Source organism: Peromyscus eremicus, chromosome 6, assembly GCF_949786415.1.
Source record: "Peromyscus eremicus chromosome 6, PerEre_H2_v1, whole genome shotgun sequence".
In the NCBI taxonomy this organism is placed as follows: domain Eukaryota; kingdom Metazoa; phylum Chordata; class Mammalia; order Rodentia; family Cricetidae; genus Peromyscus; species Peromyscus eremicus.
The window spans coordinates 45,225,481-45,236,311 of record NC_081421.1 but is presented as its reverse complement, the minus strand read 5'-3'; positions in this window follow the sequence as shown (position 1 = coordinate 45,236,311).

Genomic DNA, 10,831 nt, shown 5'->3' with positions numbered 1-10,831 from the left:
TGAGATAAAGTCTGTATGACAATAAGTCTATCAATGCATGACCAGGAAGAAGCTATGGGGACATGATAAAGCCAGAAGGTCAATTCGTAGAAAAAGATATCTACTTCCCTAAACAGTGTATTAGTTATGTAAAGTTGAAGAGGAAGGGGCTAAGGGTAGTGTTGCATTGAAAGTCTGAGACCAGCCTGGGCTAGTAAGACATTGGGAGAAGGGAAAGGGAGAAGGAGACGATGAGGAAGAGGAAGAGATGGGCAAAAAGGCCATGCTTGTTCAGTGTCTGCCCACTGGTCTCTAGCTACTCCAAGCACTCATACTGTACCTCAAGGCAGGCATGTGCCACCCTTCCCCACTAGGTGTTTCAGCTGTGGCGTGCTTTGTCCAAATTCCACCAGTTCTCTACTAGTCCACCTTGTCTCTACTATTTCACCTCATCTGTCTCTACTATTCCACCTCGTCTCTACTATTCCACCTAGTCTCTACTATTCCACCAATTCTCTACTATTCCACCTAGTCTCTACTATTCCACCAATTCTCTACTATTCCACCTAGTCTCTACTATTCCACCAATTCTCTACTATTCCACCTCGTCTCTATTATTTCACCTCGTCTCTACTATTCCACCTAGTCTCTACTATTCCGCCTAGTCTCTACTATTCTTCAGTCCAAGTTTGAAAGCACGGTCAGGCCTCCATGTTGGATGGGTAATAAATTTATATTAAAGTCAAAAAGACAAATGAAAACCCAGCAAATAGCTTACCAAAACGTGGCAGCAGGCATCAAATAAAAATGTTCTATTACGAAGTAAGTTTAGCTATGGGAGAACTCTCTAGACTTTTAAATATAGTAGCTCCCAGATTTACCAGACCCAAAGCATCCTTGTAGTAAGCCATTTTTTAACACCTTAATTACTACCTTGAAATAAAATTCAAATAAACTCTGTATCAGCCTAACTTCCAAAATAGGCAACAACAGTTTAGTTAGATCATTTCATCTGTATTATCACCACGAAGGCGACAGCTACAAATGTAAGCTAAGCTACGCAGCTACGCTCAATCAGTCATTCAAATGCCAACAGCAGTGTTGACGGTGGTGAGCAATTTCAGGAAAGTTCCAAGCAAAGTAAGTCTTTACTTGATTTACATAGTCATTATATTAAGATACTCAGTGTCTATATAAAATCTCAATTACTCTGTATTTCAATGTAAACAGACTTAGGCAGCAGTCTTAATTATATACTGCCACAAGACTTAACAAGATGAGCTAAAATCCAAGGGGAAGGGGAGGGACACTTGCTTTTATGAGCCTCTTTCGGGGACAGCATGCTACCCAGCATCCACCTGTGGTTTCCAGGACAAACACTCAGACAACAACTTGGGGGACTATTGCTTCACTGGTCACACTTGGAAAATGTGGGTATAATTTTTCAAAATGAGGTCAACAATGAGAGTACCAACCAGAAGGACCTGGAGATTTCTCTTCCATGAGTGGGAAGCCATTAGTCACCCGTGCCTCTCAGTGCACCAGTAATACAGAAGATGAACTAGTTAGGAGGCTGTGGGAGCTGATGGGAACCTTCCTAGGGCAATAAAACAGACAGCTTGGCTCCCATTGGTGCCATGGACGCTCCATGGCCTTTTGACTATTATTTGGAGTGGAGGTGGAAGGTTATGTTCCTTGGACATATTAATTCATAATGAACTGATCTTTTCAAGAGCCTCATCTTTATGGTCTTTTTCCCATGAGAAAAGAGGATTTATAGGTTAGTCTAGTAAATAAGGTAAGCAATATTATCATCAATTCAACTTATAAAATTAAGCAATGTTTAATTCCAATTTTTCTGTGAACCTGTAAAATTTATATGAGTTCCAACAGAAACTTTTTTTTTTTTTTTTTAAAGATTTTGTATAGTGTTCTGCCTGTAGGTATGGCTTCAGGCCAGAAGAGGGCACCAGATCTCATTACAGATGGTTGTGAGCCATCATGTGGTTGCTGGGAATTGAACTCAGGACCTCTAAAAGAGCAGCCAGTGCTCTCAACCTCTGAGCCATCTCTCCAGTCCCCTCAAACACAAACTTAAATAGGAAATTCTATACTTGAAATTTTTTCTTCTAAGCCTAGCTTTAAATCATAACCCAAAAGTCACTTCAAGAAAACAATCTAAAATGTCTCACTGTTCAAAGCCTAACCTAGTGAAACTGAACATGTTCTGCTCCTTACCTCAAGTGGTGGAGACTCATGTAAATACTTAGAGAAATCAATGAGTAGTGGTAGCCACAAAAGCAGAGGGAAGACTCCCCCCGCCCAGGAGCCTCACATGGAGTTTCTTGAAGAGTGGTAGCATGCCTTTCAGTATTTGTCAGGTATTAGTGCCACCTGGTGGACATTTGAACTAACCCTAAAACTACTGCCTGATCTTAAAACTTCACTTAAAAACAAAAGGTAGAAAACCTTTCTATTTTCTGGTAACATACTTCATTATCATAGCTTCAGAGACTTAGTTTCAGAAGACCAAAACCCATGCCAACCACTTACCCAAAGGCTAACCCTCATTTTAATCCAGCCCATGACTGGTTCAAATTACATTACTTATAAAGCACTGGGCTGGGGTGTTGAAAATTCAGCTAAGACAGGGCTTGTTGGGGTGGTATGTCTACACATGAAAATTCAACAGACAAAATAATCGACCACACAAGTCATTCAACAATTTTTATTTATTATTCATATTTGCATGATCAGAGTTCCTTTCCAACATGTGGGTCCCAGGAATCAAATTCAGGACATTAAGTTTGATGGCAGGAGCCTTTACACCCACTGAGATTATCACACCATCCTGCCCCCCTTTTTGGTTTGTTTTGAGACAGGGTCTTACTATGGAGCCCCAGCTGGCCTGAACTAGCTACATGGACTGTAGACTATCCTGGAACCCACAGAGACTTGTCTGCCCCTGCCTCTCCAGGGTGGATTTAAAGACATGCACCACTGAATCTTGCTTCTCAACAAGTTTTTTATTTTATGTATATGGGTGTTTAGCTTGCACATACTTGTGTGTGCCACATGGGTGCCTGGTGCCCTCAGAGGCCAGAAGAAGGCGGCAGATCCCCTGGATCTGGAGTTCCAATGTTGTTACAGAGTTGTGAGCTGGGAATACAGCCAATTCTCCTAACCACTGAACCATCTCTCCAGCCACATTCTCACCAATATTTTATACAAAGACCACTGGATTATTTGAAAATCTGAATTTCAGATGTCAGTTGTCCTGCCTAGTAAGACACAAATCTTAAACAAAATGAATGTGACTGTAACTACGTTAATGTGAAACTTATTTGGCAAAGGACAGCAAACAAGCACACCTAAGGGCATTTTCAATATCCAAAACCATTAAGAGCCACTTATGTACGAAATGTCTTCTAATCAACAAGACAGAAAAATAAATATGAACACTCAGAAATGGAATCTCAAGTATCTAGTTAAATAATATGAAATGCTATTCAATATGTAATCAAATAAATGTAATTAAAATGAATACCACTGTTACCACCTACCAGGCTGACAAAAAAATTAAAATGGAAAAGTCTAGTATTATCAAGTGTGTGGGAAAGTCAGGAAAGAGAAACCCTTGTATAATGACAGTGAAAAAAGAACACTGTAGACCTCGAGGGTACACATCATAGTTACCTATTGTTAGCCAGCAGATAATGCAGCACCACCCCCATAGATACAATGATTAAAATAACACTTGTCATCTTAGCTCCTGTGCCCAGACATGTCTTGCTTGAGTGCCTTCAAGTCTAAAGACTGCGGTTTACGGTTAGCTGGGGTTGCAATCTTAGGAAGGGTCAAATGCTGTGTAAAGCCTCAGAAATCAAGTTAGGACGGTTATGACCTCTTATATCAGGACATACGTGGACTGTGACTGAATAGGATGTCTACGTTTAATGGTCGTTAAGGGTCGGAGAAATTTATCCCATTATTTAGAATGGAGTGTGTAGCTCAATGCGGGTAGGGGGCCCTAGGTTGCTAACAGGTTGCAAGGTAAATTATTTGGGTGGGTGGGTGAGTGAGAGAGAGACAGAGACAGAGACAGAGACAGAGAGACAGAGAGAGACAGACATAGAGACAGAATGTGTGTTTGTGTGCGTGCGTGCGTGTTACACACAGTCTTAGGATGCCAGGTGTTATTAAAAGAGGGGTGTGTACATACCCAAGCCAAGTGGATTATTGTAGTAAGCATACCTATTACCTAGATAATAATAGTTCATTGAACTTTCCCGTAAGTAGAATAAGATCTGTGGAAAATGGCCAACTCAAGGGAGGTAAAACACAAGCTGAGCATAGGCATTTAGTAATTCCAAAATGAAAACAGATGCTCAGTGCAAATACATTATGCCAATCAAAAGAGCACAAGTGGTAACTAAACGAGTTCTCAATGGCTGAAGCTAGAATAATTCTAAGATGAAACAGTGTAAGATGATAATACAAAGTATAAAATAAATACCCATGAATCCATACTGAGTTAAGTGACTGAAGAATAAACAGGATAATTCTCCCATGCAAATGAATCAAAGAGTTTATGTACCTCACCCTCAGGGTTGAGGAGAAAAACTCACCACCTCTTAGCTATGGGCTGTACGCTGTACACGATGTTCTTCTAAAGGAAGGGGAGGGGGAAGGAGTTACTTTACAGGATAAACACACATCAGTAAGAATTTCATCTAGCATGCTTGAGGCTCTAAGTGCTATCCCTAGCAAAATATACACACACACACACACACACACACACACACACACACAAACACACGCACATGCACACGCATGCACGCACGCATGCACGCACGCACGCGCACGCACACACGCATGCACAGAGGAACCAGATACTCAAAGTATCTGGCTATTAAGTGGAAGGTAAGAGGACTCCAAACTGTTTCTTTTTCTGTCTTGTGGAAGTGGGGACTGAAGCAGAGCCTCAAGCATGTCAGACAGGGGCTACATCACTGAGCTACATCTTACTCCCACACCCCAAACATGCCATTATTTCTCTATCTGCATCACAAGGCCTGCCTACAAGAATTGCTTATTTAGCACTTCAGGAACTAATGCTAATGAATGTTATCTCAAAATATTTCCCAAGAATGCTCTAAGTGCCAACTCACAGGACACTGACAGAATCCTAACTGCAGTGCTAACCCCAGCAGGTCAAATGCAAGCAGCATTGCTAGAGAAACATGTGGCTACCCAAACTACTCCTCAGAGAACAGGCACGGAGACTTAAGCCTTTCCCCCAGGAAACAGGCAGTTCATTCAAAGTCAACATCATTACAAGAATTCAAGTCAAAGAATTAAAGCTGAGTATTTTCCTCACACTACTCTGCAGTAAGAAGAGATACCTAGACAGATCTCTTGCCTTCCTAGAACTGGTCGAGTTATATGAACATGTGACAGAAAGCCAGGCATGACAGTACACACCTTTAATACCAAGACTTGGGAGGTTTGCAAATGTGGGTCTGCATCTGAGGCCAGCCTGGTCTATATAATAAGTTCTAGTCCAGCCAAGATTACACAGTAAGACCCTGTCACAAACCAACAAAAACCCAACATGTGACAAAACTGAGCAGCTGAGAATCATCAACCCTTACATATATCTGACTTTTTATGAAACTCTTTCATGAGTCCTTAAAACAGATGGCTCAACAGAGCGCTGTCCTATTTCTAACTAACGGCACAGCCTCATGAAGCAAAATAAAGCAATGATATAATGTAGGACCTGATCAAAGGAAATCCAAAAGAGTACACCACCCTTGAACAAGATTTTATATAGCAAAAACACAGATATCAAAGACAGATCTAACTTGAAGAGGCATCCACTGGTTGGTTCTGGTATGTCAGCATTCAATTTAAAAATTAACTGCTCAGCGATAAGAGCAAACGACCTGCTATAGGCTGAATGTATGGCCCCCAAATGTACATGATAAAATCTAATCCTAATGTTAACATTAGGCAAGGCCTTAGGGAAGTAATTAGGTTGTGAGAGTAGCACCCTTACTTACCAAGGGATTAGTGCTCCCAGGAGGTGACTCAGAGAGCTTGCTCTGTGCCTCTGAGGACTCAGGGTCTTCGCAAAACTGTAAGGCCCTAACCATAAACATCAAAGTTTATAGTGTTTATGTAGCCCAGTCTATAATATTATTCATAGCAACCCACACTAAGATCAAAAACCATTTTTAAAAAAAAATAGGCAAAAGGAACTGCAGACAACTGAGTAAAACTGGGAGCCGGAGATGTGGTATTCCCCAGAGAAGAACACATCAATTGTTTGTCCAGTGCCAAACAGCCAGCCCTGAAAACATACATGAAAGTAACATTATATGAACAGAGCAGGCTGTATTTAGGAATATATGTGTATATAAATTATACATATATGCATGCAATAACAATTAGCAAAAAAAAAAGCCAAGTATTTAAAGGAAAGTAGGCAGAGTATATGAGGAGGTTTGGAAGGAGGAAAGGAAAGGGAGAAATGTTGTAATTATAATCTCAAAAAAAAAGGTTAAAGATTTGAACGACCATTTTATCCAGGAGACACACAAGTAACTAGCACATGAAAAGACAGTGCTATGAAAGTGCCTATAAGATCACAACTAGAGGGCTGGAGATATAGCACAATGCTGGACTACTTCTCTAAAGTGCACAGGCCTGGACCAGTTCTCAGCATCATATATGTATACACACACACTCAAAACAAGTCACAAAAGATACCACCATCACCGACCAAGCTGTCCTTAAAAACACTGACAAGGATCAGAGTAGTGAAGCTCTCATCCACTGCTGGTCTGAAAACTCAATGGCACAGCCACTTTGGTAAAGCCCGGCAGATTTTTATAAGCTTAAACAAACATTCACTATAGGATGCCACAATCCCATTCTTACTTGTTATTGTTTTTCTCTAGTGTTGGGACCCAAAGCCAGGGCCTCACACATGCTAATCAGGTACTCTACCACTGAACTATAACCACAGATTCCTCTTACCCCCAACTTCTAGTTCTTTACTAAGGTAAAATGAAAAAACTAAAAATAAAAACCTGTACAGAAATGATCATACCAGTTTCACTTAAGAATCTAAAGCTAAAAACAAATGTGCCTTGACAGAGGAATAGATAAATCCATCTATACAGTATAGTATCAGAAATACATGAAAACTCTGGACATAAATAACTTGAGAAACTAAAGTGAGTATGTGACATACACACACATACATACATGCTGTGGATATTGCTCTGTATAAATAAAACGCTGATTGGCCAGTAGCCAGGCAGGAAGTATAGGCGGGACAAGCAGAGAAGAGAATTCTGGAAGTGGAAGGCTGAGGCAGAGACACTGCCAGCCGCCACGATGAGCAGCAGATGTTTAAGATACCAATAAGCCACGAGCCATGTGGCAACTTATAGATTAATAGAAATGGGTTAATTTAAGATATAAGAACAGTTAGCAAGAAGCCTGCCACGGCCATACAGTTTGTAAGCAATATAAATCTCTGTGTTTACTTGGTTGGGTCTAAGCGGCTGCAGGACTGGCGGGTGAGAGATTTGTCCTGCCTGGCGCACGGTCCTGACCGTGCGCCAGGCAGGACCAGGAAAACTCTAGCTACACATACACTATGTGATGTCATTCATTTACTTTAGAAGAAGCAAACTAAGTTCAGAGTCCAGATTAGATATTACCAAGGGAATACAGGTACAGCTTAAAAACAAAGAATGAGGGGATATTTAATGTGTTTGTGTGTGTGCGCATGCTTGCATGTGCTGACCTGCACCTTGATTGCAATTACATAATCTGCACATGTAAAGCTTCAGACCTATATATCAGAGTGAATTTGTCTACATGTTGAAAATGAACTTTTAAAAGAACAAGTAAGCCGGGCGGTGGTGGCGCACGCCTTTAATCCCAGCACTCGGGAGGTAGAGCCAGGTGGATCTCTGTGAGTTCCAGGCCAGCCTGGTCTACAGAGCGAGATCCAGGACAGTCACCAAAACTACACAGAGAAACCCTGTCTCGAAGGAAAAAAAAAAAAAGAACAAGTAAAAATAATGATTGTACACAATTAAATCATACTAGAATCGAGGGGGAGAAAAAAAAGACCCTAGTCTATATTGATATAAAATATAAATGAATAAACAAATACAGGGAATGAGAGCTCTTCCTCAGAACAGGAGGGCAAAAAACCAATGCCAGGTTTGGGAGCATCTGGACTCATGGGCAGCACATGCATACTATGACATTGCACCAAGTTTGCCATCTCTTTAGGGCAGTCCCACCAAAGGACATAACCTAAATCTAGTCACAGGAAAAGAAGACAAAGCCAAACTGAGGTCATTTTATAAAATAACTGTCTTGGACTCTTTAAAAATGTCAATTAAATAAAATCTACTCTTAAAGGACTGGTCCAGATCAAAGAGGTATGAGATGCTAATGTAACACAGACTCTTACATGTTCTGTAAAGGAGTTCACGGAGACAAATGGCAAGACCTCAGTATTCTACTGACTGGGTAAAAGTTTACAATCAGTATTAATTTCTGAATGGTACATTAATTATTATTAAAGAATTACTTGTTTTAGGATGAAAATACTAATCTGTTACAGGATTGTCCAACCTTTAGATACTGCAACACAATGTTGTTGGGCCACAAAGCTAACATGGGACACACACAGCACCTGGGTGCCGGCTGGGCATGCCCAATACTTAAAAAGAAAAGCATTGCCCTTCTCTTTTTTTGGTGGGCTGCAGGGTGGTAGTGGAGAGGAGTGGTGGTGCTGGGCATTTAGGGTTTGACCATGCTAAGCCAGTGCTCTCTCAAATCCCAGCCATTCTCTGAAATGGCTGAACTAAAAACCAGTAAGAAAGAAAGAAAAGAAAAAGCCAACAAGGTCAATGTTTCACTTGGCCAAATCCAGGTAAAGGTTATCCAGGAAATCTCTGAACTATTCTTGTACCTTTCTGTAAGTCTGAAATTAGGGGGAAATGTTATTTTTAAAAATGCCCCTTGGGCTAGAAGTAACAGACCAAGAAAGCTAGGGAAAAACAAAAACAACAACAAAATACTAAGCAATCTAAGAATAGGAGTCAACATGCATGCATTTATTAAAATTAAGAACCCTGACTCACACCAACTAAGGAAGCACACCCTGGAGTCCCTAGACTCCCACATTCTACCGTGGCAAGGTATTCGCTTGACTCTGCTAAGCATCTCAATTGCTAAAGCAATTCTCTTCTTCCTTGCTCATCAGACTTCTGACTACAAACCAGGAGCTTTCAAGTGTGTATCCCATTACATACAATGATAATCCCAGACTTTCAAAGCTGATTATAAACAACTTCTTGGGAATTGGACTAAGATTAGCTTCCCAACCACTATCAACCCTGGAACAGCACTCAGAGCACCATGGGACTCACTGGAATCATAGACTTAGCAAGCTGTTTCACCCTGCAAGCTCTCGGATACCTTTATTCAAGAAAGACCAAGGTTAGAGGGAAACTAAATTTTTAACTGGGAAAATCACTTCAGTATTTAAATTAACAACTCCACTTGAGAAAACTGTGTAAGATACTGCCTTAAAATCTTGATAAGCCAACCAGAGGTAAAACAAGTGAGAACTTGCTATGGTCATGCTCATCTCTGAAGAACAGCCATCCATCCCCATCCATCTACCACCAGGACAATGAATACACACAGAAATGGAGGACTGCAGGATATTTGGGCTTTTATACCTAACTTCAAAAACTGGGACAATGAATACACATACAGAAATGGAAGACTGCAGGATATTTGGGCCTTTAATCCTAACTTCAAAATCTGAGGAGTCAAGTCTTAAAAGACAGTGTTGCACTGAGCATTTGGCTCCATCTACATATTTAACGGGTATACAAAGACTAGATAAAGAGTATTCAGTAAGGTGTTTAGCAAATCTTGCTTATAGGAACAAGATCACAAAACTTCATTTTCAAAATTCTTAAACCCAAGCCAACTCTCTTCTTTCAGAATATGGAAGGCATTATTCTTGGTTTTATAAAAGATTTTCCTATTCCATCATCTGCAATCATATTCTTGCTGATGGTAGTGTGTTATGTTCAATAATACAAACTTACAGAAAAAATAAGTCTTCCAAATTTAAAAACTATATCCTTGATACAAGGGGCAGACATTTTTATAATATAAGCAAGCTATCACCCTAAGCTGCTGTCCAAGGTAGAATCAATACAGAATAAATTTTTATTTAACCTATAAAACAAGTCTGTGTTCCCTACAAATCTATATACATTTTAAATACATTTCATTCTACTGAAATAAAAATCAAAATAACCCTCAGTTATAAGTTTTTTTGTAGAGCTAAAGTTGTAGCTCAAAGATAGGACACCAACTTTGCAAGCACAAGGCCTTGGGTTTAATCCCAGGAAGGGAGAATAGGGGTAAGGACACTACTTCTATGTAGAAATAAAATTAACTTCTCAATTGTCCAGTGATAAATTGAACCTTCATTTCCCAACCCCAAAGATATAAAAGTGATTTAAAGTGGACCAAAGTGCTTGGGTTTATATTAAAAGTGCTTCATATGTATTTTTATATGTTCACAAAGCAATCAATATAAACCAAATGTAACAGGTTGGTTTATATTCTAATATTTGGTTAATAGCCAAAGAATCCTAACTTTTTCATTTGAATCCAGAACTAAAGTAGTAAAACTACTCCAGTTCCTCTGATAAAATTGCATAAAATGGCCTAAATATCAGTAACAATTACATTCCATCTAATCTTATTTCTTACTATCAAATTATGAAAC